This window comes from Felis catus, chromosome F1 (genome assembly GCF_018350175.1).
Source record: "Felis catus isolate Fca126 chromosome F1, F.catus_Fca126_mat1.0, whole genome shotgun sequence".
Classification (NCBI taxonomy): Eukaryota; Metazoa; Chordata; class Mammalia; order Carnivora; family Felidae; genus Felis; species Felis catus.
In genome coordinates, this window is record NC_058384.1 from 32,461,175 (window position 1) to 32,476,428 (window position 15,254).

The 15,254-nt window shown below is 41.1% G+C and overlaps 1 protein-coding gene across 18 annotated transcripts in view; it reads right to left on the reverse strand.

The window, feature by feature from the left end:
- The window catches only part of HHAT (hedgehog acyltransferase), a 318,442-nt gene that overhangs the window by 182,517 nt on the left and 120,671 nt on the right, over window positions 1-15,254 (reverse strand). The window lies entirely within an intron of this gene.

A 15,254-nucleotide genomic window follows, 5' to 3' on the forward strand; every position in this document is an offset into this window, starting at 1 on the left:
CATCAGACACAGAGGTAAGCAGTAGAGCAATCTCCTGGGAAAGATGCACCATTCCTGAAAACACACCGTCTGTTCCCACTTCTCCACCCCTCCCTTCTCTTCTCCTTACCTCACACATTACAAAAAGTTTCCCACGTTGGTTTTGAGCAATGAGAATTTTGGATTAACAATTATTGAAAACTCCTTTATTATTGTAATGGGCAACAGGACCTCTTAGCATTGATGCTTTAACAGACACTACACTTAAAAGCATTTTATATATATATACTTATGCATTTAAATTATATATGTATATATATGTGTATACATACACACACACACACACACACACACACTATGGTTTAAAAAAAAAAAAAACTATTTGTAAGGGAAAATCCTCCCCAAATCTTTCCAAAATTTCACGAGTTCGCATCCACTAGGATGACTAAAATCAAAAAGATCAACAAGGGTTGGTGAAGATGTGGAGAAATTGGAACTGTGACATACTGCTGGCAAGAACACAAAATGGTGCAGCCACTTTGGAAAACAGCTTGGCATTTCCTGAAATTATTAAACTTAAAGTTATCATATGACCCAGCAATTCCACTCTTTGGTACATACCCTAGAGAAATAAGAAGAGATGCCCACACAGAAACCTATACCCAAATGTTTGTAGTGGCATTATTCACAAAAGCCAAAAGATAAAAACAACCCAAATATGCATCAACGGAATAAACAAAATGTGGTAAATCCACACAATGGAACATTATGTTGCCTTACAAAGGAATGAAATACTGATATATGCTACAACATGGATGAATCCTGAAACACCATGCTAAGTGAAATAAGCCAGTCATGAAAGGCCACATATTATATTCCATTCATAAGAAAGTTCAGAATAAGGTAACAGATATAGAAAGTTGATTACTGGCCCCAGCACTGGAGAGGTAGGGGATGGGATTATGGGGGAGGCAGTGGCTGAGGGTAGGGTTTCTTTTTTTTTTTTAATGTATATTATTTTTGAGACAGAGACAGAGAGCAAGCAGGGAGGGACAGAGAGACAGACAGACAGACAGACAGAATTGGAAGCAGGCTCCAGGCTCTTAACTGCCAGCACAGAGCCTGACACAGGCCTTGAACTCACAGACTGCATGCGAGATCATGACCTGAGCTGAAGTCAGATGCTTAACCGACTGAGCCACCCAGGCGCCCAGGGTAGGGTTTCTTTTTGAGGTGATGAAAATATTATAAAATTGCCAGTGATGATAGTTGCACATATCTGTGCATATACTAAAAGCCACTGAATTGTATACTTTAAGTGGGTGAACTGTATGGTATGTGAACTAGATCACAACAAGGCTATTAACAAAAAAGCAAAACAAAACAAAATAAACCCCAGGACAGCCCCAGGCTACAATGGTCTCTTGGCCTATATTACGCCTTTCCAGAATGAGAAGAACACAGGATGTGGACACTGGGCAAGATGTGAGGTCTGAGACACATGCTATGGCCCACACAGGCCTCTGCCTGTCCCCAGTGGGAATGACCTGCTTCTGCAGCTGGGGCTCAGGGTGCTCTACCAACCACCACCTCTCCTCTGGCTCCCTGTCTGGCCGCTTTGACCTCTGTGCCCTATGCCTGATGGGGTACCATGGATCTGGGCCAGATACTGGCCCCCATTCACACTGGTCTCAGCACGTAGGTGAGGAGATGCGGCGGGTTTGTCAGAGCGGTGCTCACAAGGAGAAGGTTGAGGGCAAGGTGTATGTGGAAGCCCTTGAGAAGATAACCAGCAGCCACGTGCTGTCCAACCTCAAGAGCGCCTTCTCCAGTGTGTGGGAAATACTGCAGGGCAGGTTGGTGCAGCTGAGCAGGATTATCTGTGGGATATTCAGAAGGAAATAGCTAAGCTTTAAAGAATACTAGCAGAAAATATTATTGTTTGGATCTTTCCATATTATACAAAGATCTTGGAAAGAATGTCACTACAATGGAGAGTGTGGCTGTAAATGGCAATTCTGTGCCAGAAGAAACACATAAGTCTGAATATATAGTTTGGGCAAAGGCAAATGGTGGTTTAAATCTGAAAGCCACATGTCCTACAAGGAAAGAACCAAATAATCACTCTGTCTCCTTCCCAATCAGGAGTGGTCAAACAGGTTCTCAGACTCTGGAAACCAGACTACAAACATATGTGTTGAAAGAGCTGGGTATAAAATAGTAGCATTCTTGGATGTGTCTGATAGCAGTCAAGAAAGAAAAGCTGATGTGTGTGTATAATTATATGTCTTAAGTGTGTATATATACACAGTCATCAAGAAGCGGGACATATGTGCTAGCAATACCATCTAAAAAGGGGGAGCAGAAAACCACACTAAATGGGGAAGAAATCTATTCCACTGGCCAAGATGGCAATGAAGGGGACTCTAAAATACTCTAAAATGAACCACCAGACTCTAGTCAGAAAATTCCCAGAGCTAAAAGAGGCAGGGCACAAATTAAAGGGCACAAAGCCTCCAAAACTGAAAATGATCAGCTTGAAGAAGTGAAGGCATTTGAAGACCCAGGGAAGACTGTGCAAGGTTACAGTCACTGGGAGCTCTTTTACATATGAAACATCAGAAACTTCTTTTCCCCATTAACAGGCTGCAAGATCAGGGAGAACAAGCTACTTCCTTCCCAAATACTGCCTTCAATGTGATGCGGGTTTTGTACACTTATCACGTATGAGGCACAGGAATTAAAATCTGTCAGATTCTCGGGGCACCTGGGTGGCTTAGCCGGTTAAGTGTCCAACTTTGGCTCAGGTCATGATCTCATGGTTCGTGGGTTCAAGCCCTGTGTCAGGCTCTGCGCAGACAGCTCAGAGGCTGGAGCCTTTTATGGATTCTGTGTCTCCCTCTTTCTGCCCCTCCCCTGCTCATGCTCTGTCTCTGTCTCTCTCTTTCTCTCTCTCAAAGATAAACAAATTAAAAAAAAAGCCCTTAGGATTTTTTAAATGGTCTATTCCATTTAAATACTCTATAATTTCAATTCTAGCATCCTTTCATCTATATCATGCATGAGGAAGTATCATTAACACTGCTATTACACATTACCTTACAGGTGTTTTTGTACTTACCTATATTTTCTACCACACTGCAGACTGCTCAAAGCCCATGACCACATGATTGAACATCAGGAGTTTTAATAGCACATGCCCAATAAAGAAGAGCTTGTCCAATGAGAAGTTCTTCCCATGGATAAAGGTAAGGGTCCAAACTGTACTGGATCCTCTTAAACTGTTAGATTCCCCTATAGACTCAAACAACTTAGCATCTGCCTAATGAAAAGTCTTCATGAACCCAGAATGGGTCAAGCTGTGTCTTATGCCAAAGTCTGCCAAGGACTGGGGAGAATTTGCCACAGACTGGAAAAGAGGCCCCTGGACTCTGTTGACTGGCCAGCTGCATAGCTACCATCTTTGTACAGTCAAGCCCTGCCCTCAAGACTCTCAGAGTCAGTTTAAGACACTGATTCTAGATTCACTCTGTTTCAAGAAGCATGCTGTCTCTGCATTGTTTTCTGTGCCCACCAGCTTCTGTGCCCTGACTCACTGCTGCACTCCAACCTCCAGCCTATGCTGGGCTCTCACCTCCATCCATGGCCTGACTTTATCCCTGAACCTTTTCTGCTCCAAGGAAAAAAAACCCAGCCACTTTTAACTTGTCTATATTTAATCTACTCTAGATTTTGCTTAAATGCTCCATGACTAAGTCAGTGCAGATTCAGGCAAACTAGACATTTTGTAAAAGTTTCTTCTTATATTAAGTTCTTTATAACAATGTCTCATGCCTACAGTTAACAATACTGTATTCTACATTTTTTAAACAGATCTCAAAGTAAGTGTTATAGCACAGTTTTTTAAGAACCTTTTATTATATAAGACCTAGGATAAGAATCAGATGTATAAAGATTAATCAAGAAGATCTGAACAAACCAATTACTAGCAAAGACATTAAATCAATAATTTAAAAACTCCCAAGAAACAAAAGTCCAGGACCAGATAGCTTCAGAGGCAAATTCTACCAAACGTTTAAAGAATTAATACCCATTCTTGGGGCGCCTGGGTGGCGCAGTCGGTTAAGCATCCGACTTCAGCCAGGTCACGATCTCACGGTCCGTGAGTTCGAGCCCCGCGTCAGGCTCTGGGCTGATGGCTCAGAGCCTGGAGCCTGTTTCCGATTCTGTGTCTCCCTCTCTCTCTGCCCCTCCGCTGTTCATGCTCTGTCTCTCTCTGTCCCAAAAATAAATAAACGTTGAAAAAAAAAATTAAAAAAAAAAAAGAGAACTAAAGGCCAAAATCTCCAATGAACACAGATGCAAAAATCCTTCACAAAAATACTACCAACCAAATCCAACAATACTTTAAAAAAATCATTCACCATGATCGAGTGGGATTTATTCGTAGGTTGCAAGAGTGGTTCAATATTCACAAACCAATGTGATACATCACATCAATATGAGAAAGGGTAAGAACCATATGATGATTTCAGTAGACAAAGAAAAAGCATTTGACAAAGTACAACATCCATTCCTGATAAAAACCCTCAACAAAGTAAGTTTAGAAGGAACATACTTCAACATAATAAAGGCCAGTTATGAAAAACCCACAACATCATCCTTAATGGGAAACAACTGAGAGTTTTTCCCCTAAGGTCAAGAACAAGACAAGGATGTCTGCTGTTACTGCTTCTATTCAACATGGCACTGGAAGTCTTAGCTTCAGCAATCAGATAACAAAAAGAAAGAAAAGGCATCCAAATTGGCAAAGAAGAAACAAAACTTTCACCATTTGCAGATGACATAATGCTCCACACAAAAACCCTGAAAGACTCCACCAAAAAAATGGCTAGAACTGATAAACAAATTCAGTGAAGTCCCAGGATACAAAATCAATGTACAGAAAGCTGTTGCATTTCTATACACCAATAATGAAGCAGAAGAGAAATTAAGAAAATGATCCCATTTATAATTGCACCAAAAACAATAAGATACCTAGGAACAAAACTAACCAAAGAAGTGAAAGATCTGTACTCTGAAAACTATAAAACATTGATAAAAGAATCTGAAGATGATCAAAAATGGAAAGACATTCTAGGCTCAAGAACTGAAAGAACAAATATCGTTAAAATGTCTATACTACCCAAAGCAATCTACGCATTTAATGCAATCCCTAACCAAATACCACCAGCATTTTTCACAGAGCTAGAATCAACAATCCTAAAACTTGTGTGGAACCACAAAAGACTCTGAAAGCAATCTTGAAAAATAAAAGCAAAGCTGGAGGCATCAAAATTCTGGACTTCAAGTTATAAAGCTGTAGTAATCAAAACAGTATGGTACTGGCACGAAAATAGACACACACATCAATGGGACAGAATAGAACACCCAGAAATCAACCCACAATTATATGGTTAATTAGTCTTCAACAAAGAAGGAAAGGATGCCCAATATAAAAAAGAATGTCCCTTCAATAAATGGTGTTGGGAAAACTGAACTACTTTCTTACACCATATACAAAAATAAATTCAAAATGGATGAAAACCTAAACATAAGACATGAAACCATAAAAATCCTAGAAGAGAACCCAATAACTTCATTGACATCAGCCACAGCAACTTTTTTCTAGATAGGTCCCCTGAGACAAGAGAATCAAAAGCAAAAATAAACTACTGGGACTACCTCAAAATAAAAAGCTCCAGCACAGCAAAGGAAACAATCAACAAAACTAAAGTGCAGCCTACAGAATGGGAGAAGATATTTGCAAATGACATATCCAGTAAAGGGTCAGTATCCAAAATACACAAAGAGCTCATAAAACTCAACACCCAAAAAACAAATAATCCATTAAAACATAGGCAGAAAACATGAACAGACATTTCCCCAAAGAAGATATCCAGATGGCCAACAGACACATGAAAAGATGCTCATCATCACTTACCATCAGAGAAATGCAAATTACAACCAAAATTATCTATCACCTTACACCTGTCAGAATGGCTAAAATCAACAACATAAGAAACAGCAGGTATTGGAGAAGATGTGGAAAGAGGGGAATCCTCTTACACAGTTGGTAGAATGCTAACTGGTGCAGTCACTCTGGAAAATAGTATGAAGGTTCCTCAAAAAATTAAAAATAGAACTACCCTACGATCCATCAACTGCACTACTGGGTATTTACCTAGAAAATACAAAAATACTCATTCAAAGGGATACATGCACATTTTTTCTACAATATATTTAAGCAGTAATATTTACAATAGTCAAGATATGGAAGCGGCCCACGTGTCCGATTGATGAATGGATAAAGAAGATGTGGTATAAGATGTAAAGGATCTGTATGCTGAAAACCATAGAAAGCTTATGAAGGAAACTGAAGAAGATACAAAGAAATGGAAAAACATTCCATGCCCATGGATTGGAAGAATAAATATTGTTAAAATGTCAATACTACCCAAAGCAATCTACGCAGTCAATGCAATCCCAATCAAAATTGCACCACCATTCTTCTCGAAGCTAGAACTAGCAATCCTAAAATTTGTACGGAACCACAAAAGACCCCGAATAGCAAAAGTAATATTGAAGAAGATGACCAAAGTGGGAGGCATCACAATCCCAGACGTTAGCCTCTACTACAAAGCTGTAATCATCAAGACAGTATGGTACTGGAACAAAAACAGACACATAGACCAATGGAATAAAATAGAGACTCCAGAATTGGACCCACAAATGTATGGCCAACTAATCTTTGACAAAGCAGGAAAGAATATCCAATGGAAAAAAGACAGTCTCTTTAACAAATGGTGCTGGGAGAACTGGACCGCAACATGCAGAAGAATGAAACTAGACCACTTTCTTACACCATTCACAAAAATAAACTCAAAATGGATGAAGGACCTGAATATAAGACAGGAAATCATCAAAACCCAAGAGGAGAAAGCAAGAAAAAAACCTCTCTGACCTCAGCCGCAGCACTTTCTTACTTGACACATCTCCAAAGGCAAGGGAATTAAAAGCAAAAGTGAACTATGGGGACCTCATCAAGATAAAAAGCTTCTGCACTGCAAAGGAAACAATCAACAAAACTAAAAGGCAACCGACAGAATGGGAAAAGATATTTGCAAGTGACATATAGGATAAGGGGCTAGTATCCAAAATCTAGAAAGAACTCACCAAACTCCACACCTGAAAAACAAATAATCCAGTGAAGAAATGGGCAGAAGACATGAATAGACGCTTCTCTAAAGAAGACATCCGGATGGCCAGCAGGCACATGAAAAGATGCTCAACGTCACTCCTCATCAGGGAAATACAAATCAAAACCACACTGAGATACCACCTCACGCCAGTCAGAGCGGCCAAAATGAACAAATCAGGAGTCTATAGATGCTGGAGAGGATGTGGAGAAACGGGAACCCTCTTGCACTGTTGGTGGGAATGCAAATTGGTGCAGCTGCTCTGGAAAACGGTGTGGAGGTTCCTCAAAAAATTAAAAATACATCTACCCTATGACCCAGCAATAGCACTGCTAGGAATTTACCCAAGGGATACAGGAGTGTTGATGCATAGGGGCACTTGTACCCCAATGTTTATAGCAGCACTTTCAACAATAGCCAAATTATGGAAAGAGCCTAAATGTCCATCAACTGAGGAATGGATAAAGAAGATGTGGTTTATATATACAATGGAATACTACTTGGCAATGAGAAAGAATGAAATCTGGCCATTTGTAACAACATGAATGGAACTGGAGAGTGTTATGCTAAGTGAAATAAGTCAGGCAGAGAAAGACAGATACCGTATGTTTTCACTCTTATGTCGATCCTGAGAAACTTAACAGAAGACCAGGGGGGAGGGGAAGGGGGAAAAAAAGTTACAGAGAGGGAAGGAGGCAAACCATAAGAGACTATTAAATACTGAAAACAAACTGAGGGTTGATGGAGGGTGGAGGAGAGGGGAAAGTGGGTGATGGGCATTGAGGAGGGCCCCTGTTGGGATGAGCACTAGGTGTTGTATGGAAACCAATTTGACAATAAATTATTTAAAAAAAAAAAAAACTTCCAGAGAAAGTTCACCAACAAACTAGTTTCTGAGAGTGCACTATGGCATAATAATAACAGCTACTGATGATTAAGCACTTACCATGTCTATATGCCAAGCAGTTTGCCATCATCAGATTTCATTTTCAGAACATACCTCTCTGTGGATATTATTACCACCCACATTTCACAGACAGGGACTTGGACGTAGAAAGTTTACAAAACTTGAGTAAGGGCACACACCACTAATAAGTAGTAGAGTCATGACTTGAATTTGGGTCTGCTGCCTCAGCGCACCATATTTACTAGACTCACATACAAATCGGAGAGCAGACTTGACGGAAGAGAGTTCGTGAGAGGCAGACCAGATGGGCAGGATAATGACGGGGCTGTTACAGGCAGCCGAAGAAGATATTCCAAGCAGGAAAAAAATGCAGAGACAGAGCTCTATAGACCCTTAGGAAAGCCAGCTTCAAGGAGCACACTGTAAGCAAAGATGCCCAAGAAACAAGCACACAAGGTAGTATGCTGTGGTAAGCAACTCCAGATTCGTAGGTCTGAGAATTCTGATCCTCTTAGCATCAGAATGAGTGTGTTATTAATTCAGAGAGTTTACCTTCCAAAATGCTTAATCTTTGGACATATCGAAAAGTCTAATTTTGAAGGCTTTCTTCTTACTAGGTTTAAATCTAGGTTAAGTCTTAACCTGTTTCTGGGGAGGGGCGTAGAATATTAATTCCTATTTGCCCAATCTCTTTAATCATAAACTGTTAACATCACAGGGGGGAAGGCTATAGTCACAATAAATCACACTTAAGGTCAAAATAATTGTTTAGCAAAAATATTGAATACTTCACAAAACATATCTTAAAGTAAACTTAAGGTGTTCCAGAAGCATTTTTATATGGCAAAATAAATTTTGAATCTTTTTTTTCAAAACTGACTATAGTAGCCTAACAGAACAGGTCCTTCCCTATCCCAAACTGTGTGGGGAAAAAAAAACCCACGCAGAAGCAAAGCACGGGTGCCCACGTGTACACACACACACACACACACACACACACACACACACACCGCCACATAAGACTTAATGAAGTAAAGTAGGAACAGGAGGAGATTTATAAAGGGCCAAATGACCTGAAAATTCTAAAGAGCAAATTTTCAGGTGAAGACCAGGTATAGATTACAGTTTGAATTTTGATGCTTCCCTATGAAGCATCTACTGGGCAAAGTTGCCTAGTAGAAGCACTCTGTAAAATCTATGTGCAAAAAGAACTAGAAATCAACTACTAATTATTCTCCTGCAAATCCTTCAAGGAACAAAGAATCCCTCTAGAAAGCAGATAACAGCCTCCTGAAAGTATTCAACAAATTCATATTTCCACACATCAACTTTGTAGAAAGACCCATCTATTGTAGGTCATCTGAGAAGGCACCTGTACACTAAATAACCTGGGCATAAAAACGGGTTAAGTAGGATCAGCAGAGATTACAGCATTCTCAGGGATGTTGGGGATGGGAGGAAAGGGAATAGTTGGGCATTCTAATAACAACCATAGTGCCACTTGCTGCTTCTTATAAAGCTCCATCAAGCGGGCATCTCTTCCATTCTTCAAGCAGGCACCATGAAATTACCCTCCCACCACATGGAGTATCTGTAATTGAACAGTCAAGTTCCACAGTAGTAAATCCCAGAGAAGTGCTGGGTTCACACTGCATTAAACTCCAATCACCTCGGGGTTCTAATCCAAGGAGAGAATTTATAAAAATTAATTTTTTCTACTGCATCTTAACAAACCTTAGAGTTTGTTAATGCCTCCAAAGGAAGAGAAGAGAATCTCACGCTATCTGACATGTGTCTGTATCCCCACTTTTCAAAACAGACATCAGATGTCAAATGCTTTATCCCTCTCCCCTTGTGATATTGCAGAAGGAGAAAAAGAAAATAAATGACTTGGTTAGCATTTCATTACCATGTAGATAGGTGCACAGACGTTATTTCAACAACAGCTGGCACTTAAACAATGAGCTAAAACCCTCTGACTGCATGCACTCAGGAGATGGGTCCCTAAACTCCCAACCACTGAGCAGTTGACATTTCAAACAGGACTCTAACGTACACTCCCCAGAGCTTTATTCTATCTTTACCATGGAAAACCAACTACCTTTCAACCATTTTCACTTTCTCACTTCTTCACTCTCTCAAATCCCTTAGAAAGCTCTTTTTTATCCCCATCATCTTCTATACCTCAATCTACCATGGTGAGACATCATTCTATAAAGAACTCAAAAAAATGTGACCTTTTTGATCTCTTTTAAAGAAAAACCGTAAGTTACCACCATATAGTTACAGTCTGTCATATTTTGTCTTCATAGAAGATTCTGATGTTCAAAAGAAAACGGCCCAATATTTGGCTAAACCATGGAATGCACAGCACCAAGAGAGAAGCTATTGTGAACTACAGACTTTGTGTGATAATGGGGTGTCAAAGTGGGTTCATCAATTTTAATTAATGTACCCTCTCCGATGGCAGGTGTTGACAGTGAGGGAGGCTGTGCATGTGGGGGGTTGGTGGGGTATTAGGAAATCTCTGTACCTTCCATTTCACTGTACTTCCATTTCAATTACCTCAATTTCACTATAAACCTTAAACTGCCACAAAAAAATAAAGTCTTTTTTAAAAAGAAAGAAAACAGTAATTACTACCTTTTAGAGATACCACTGAAATATTTATGGATAACGATAAGATGTCTGGGATTTGCTTCACAATGATGTGGGAGAGCGTACAGATTAATGAAAATTGGCCGTGAGTTGATAATTGTTGAACGTGAGTGATGAACACATGGAAGGGTTAATTATGTTAAGGCCTTTAATCTTCTAAAATACAAAGTTTTAAAAGGGGTGGTATTAAAAGTCCCCACCTGAACCCTAAATTTTAGCCAGGAATATTCAACTTCCTCCTCACACACCAACCAAATGCATCTGCAAGGACAGCGAGCAAAATGGACTCATGTCAGCATAATCCCACCTCCTTGCTCACTCTATAAGCACAGAAAAAAAGGAAAGTGTAAAGGAGAGGCAAATTAGAGGAAGGAGAAGGGGGAGAATGCCATGAAGTAGAATAACGAACTTGCTTATTATCAGACCTTGTATCACTGGGAATTGGCGGCCTGTGAAGTGGGTCTCTGATAGCAAGATGCCCCGCCATGATCTTCATCAATTACAACAGTGTTTTCCCAAGTTTATCTGCTCTTAAGAATCAACTGGGATAATTCATCACAGAAATTCCCAGGCTTCTCCTGGACAGATTCTGATTTAATAGGTTGGGTCAGAGTTCTGAAATCTGAATGCAAAACAAGTACAATGGGATTACATACTGATAAGCCCATCATAAATATCGTATGGCCAAAATGCATTTATTACACCTCATCTAGCAAATACCATAGCTTAGCCTAGCCTGCCTTAAATGTGCTCAGAACACTTACACTAGCCTACAGTTGAGCCAAATCATCTAGCACAAAGCTTATATAAAGTGTTGGCTATTTCACGCAATTGAATGCGTGCTCTACTCAAAGCAAAGAACAGCACGGCTCTAAGTGTGTCGGTTGTTTACCCTCGTAATCGCGTGGCTGGCTCAGAACCGCGTCTCGCTGCTGATGCCCAGCGTCACTAGAGCACACCGCACGGGATATTGCCAGCTCGGGAAAAAGATCAAAATTCACAACTCAAAGCATGGTTTCTACTGAATGTTGTCCATTGCTTTTGCACCATCCTAAAGTCAGCAAGTGTTAAGTCAACCCGTTGTAACTCAGGAGCCATCTGTACTAGGAAGTTATGTTCAGTCAAGTCTGAGAAATTCCAAGTTCAAAGATCCACACCCTACTTCCCTTTCCCCCACTTGTGAAAATATACATCAAGGTATAGCGATTTGGGGGGGGGGGAAGGGGAAGGTTACCCTTCTGTTGTGGTTCATTTATATTTTCTGACTTTCGTGTAGAGAAAGGAAAAGGACGTCTCTCCTGCCCAATCTGTTTGCTGAATGCCAGAACTTCAAAGGCAATGTTCCAAACTCACTCTGACATTCATCACTTAGTTATCCAAAAAGAGAACACGCAGAGAATTTTAAAGAAAAATCTTGTGCCATGGGATTGACCTTTAATTTGATTAGCTAAAGGCTGCTATAATTTTGACAACCACAACTTAACTGGGAAGAAACAACGTTCTGCTAGCCTGAGGGGAGATCAGCAGTCACTCAGGCATGATCTAATGCTCTCGTTAGAGGAACAAAGACCCAAGCCCCCCTGTAGAGTTTTTGCTAAAATAAATACCTCCACAAAAAGTTGTGCTACAGACAACTCTTTGCAAAGCTGAATTCCATAATGTAATGAGTAGCGTAAGAGGAAAAAGCCAAAATCACCGCCAGTTATCAAAGCTTCCTCAAAGGATAAATCCTCAGGTAATTCTCAAATCTGCTAGCACTTCAGGGGGAAAAAAACTGTCAAAAGTAAACTAGGGTACGTTTATATATGTTATCTATATATTTATTTAATCTGTAGATTCAGGATAACATTTTCCCTCTGTGACAGTTGAGCTGTGATAGTCCTTGAGGGATGTGAAAATGATTTAAAATGTACCAATTATAAAAGATGTTAAATGATTCTTTTTAACCCTTCAGAACAGGAAGGTTGCACTCCAAGCACCTTCCCTTTCACAGGAAAACAAATGTTTGAAAAGCAGGACATGTCCAAGTCACCAGCAGTCTATGGATCTTCTACACATCATCTGCTCCAATAGCTTTAATAACCACCCATTCGCTACCGAATCCCAAATACATATTGTTAACACTGACTGGTCTCCTAAATTCCAAAACTGTAGGTGTGATCACCCCTGGACATCTCCACTTCCACACCTCTGGCCCCACATGGTATCTGGCACCCAACATGTGCCTAGTAAAGGTTCGGAGAATGAATGAGAGGGTAATGATTCCTTCTGGAGGCGTCCTGAAACTTTGTTGAATTGATTTGCATTAAATGGCCATCGTTTTTTCAATGATCACAATTAGATTTGAGGAAGGCTCATACTTAAATAATACTTCACAATCATCAAGCCCATCTAAACTTCCTTAATATGCTTGGTGATACAAAATTAGTGACAGTTCAGGACAAGAACACTCAATTTCACTCTCCTAATCAAAAGTAATTCATTATACTAGTGGGGGGTGGAGGAAGGCATCAATCTGAGGGAGCAGGGAAAGTAGCCCAGAAGTGAGCTGTTTTGGAGGAAGAGTCAGCTGGATGGAGGAAGCCTCAAGCAATGATGTGTGCCCAGCATGAAGATATGAAATGGCCCCGTATGCTGGGGAGGGGGCCCAGAGCATGTGCAGTAATGGTGACGTGGCTTCAGCAGTAAGAAAGGCATGGTCGGAAAGGGTCATGCTGGTCGGCTGAAAAGCACAACTTGATAGTAAAAGACCTGAGAAAGCAAGCATGGATGTGAGATGGATGTGTTTTTGTGTCGGAGAAAGATTGATCTGTAAGAGAACAGGGGATGGTTTTTGTTTATGGCAGGAAAAGGACAGGGGAGCAGATGGAGCAGCATGGCAGGAGAACAGTCGGAGTTTCAGGCAGAGGAACCAGGGAGCTCCAGTTGTCAACTGTAAGTTGCCTGTGTGGCTTTCCTCCAAACATTTATTAAAGTGCTCTCATGTACACAAATGCTTTGTGTGAACAGACCTGTGTGTGTGCGCACACATGCACAAATCAAGAAAAAGAACCAAGTACCACGCGACAGGACAATGCACAGCAGGGACAGTCCTTAAACAGAACTGATTCCACAAGGGAGGAGAGGCAGAGGAGGCCATGAGCTGGCAGTCTCAGGAGAGCACTGGGCTCTGCTCAGTTCAGGGAACAAGGAGTCATGTCCACCTGATCTAGAAATTAAGGAGCTGGGAGACTCTCACTGCTGAAACCCAGTGACAATCTGATCTACGGCCTGTATATAAAAATGTGTTCTACATAAAATCTGGAAACTAGAATATATTAAAAATTTTTAATTTTGCAGAGGAGTTTCACAAGAACTTAAAAGCACGAAGACTCAGGGATGTCACGACAACTGGGATGACAATGGCTACTTGGGCAGACCTCCTCTTTCCGGGCCAGAAGCACCACTACCACCTCACATTATAAATTGCCCGGGAAGCTGAGTATTAGACGGACAAGATTTTGTCTAATTTGCACTGCTCAGACTACCTAGCTTTTACTGCCACCTCCTGGTCCTTTCCAGTACGACTACTCTGAACTAGGGACACTGATAGCCACACACACACACACAATCAATCAATCAATTGCTGCGTTCAAGAATCTTCAGACAGAGCATCAAATTAAACCATGACCACATTGCAAATGGAAAGCTGTGAAACCTGGTGGGAGCCCCTGGACAAGGCGTTGTACAATGATAAAGTCACCCCAGCCAGGCTGATCTCCCCCAGGGCCGTCAGCATCCTGAGAGCTGATCAGAGTCAGGAGGTATTTGCATAATAAACCAAGCTCATGGAGACAAATCTATAATACCAGAAAAATGCCAATCTGCCAATTAAGAGTGATAAATATCACCTCCAAGGTAACAGGAGCCTCACAGTTTTATCCTATGCCTCTTTTCTCTCTGGGCCAACCACACAGGAAATCAAATTACGCACTCAAGGAGTTGCCTGGTGAGGAAGAAATCAGGGCCAGGGCATTAGCCAGAGGAAATGAACACTTAAAGGCATGCGGCTCTGAGAGAGGAAGGCATCTGCCCCACCACAGGGATATTCTGTCAGCAGACATGACAAAGCAAACTGTCAGGACAGGGTATCCCTCCCAGTCAGTGCCTGAACGGGAATTGTCAGGACTTGCCTTTTGGATGCTTCTCTGTCTAGTCCTGCCCAAACTGACAACATTTCTGGTTGGCAGAATCCTTGCATGGATATGCTAAAGCTTCCAACGAGGCTGTCATCAGTGACGGGCTGCCCAAGACCCAGATCTCTGATCCACTGTGCACTGATACAATAATCTGCTCTTTGTAATGGGCTGTACTTTCCCTATTCCTGAGCTTCTGGAGACACCCCACGGCAGTACCGTGTACTGGCAATAAACAGGTAATGACAATTTCCATTCCCTGAGTAATTGCAAGTTTACAGGGATTTGCCCATCGAT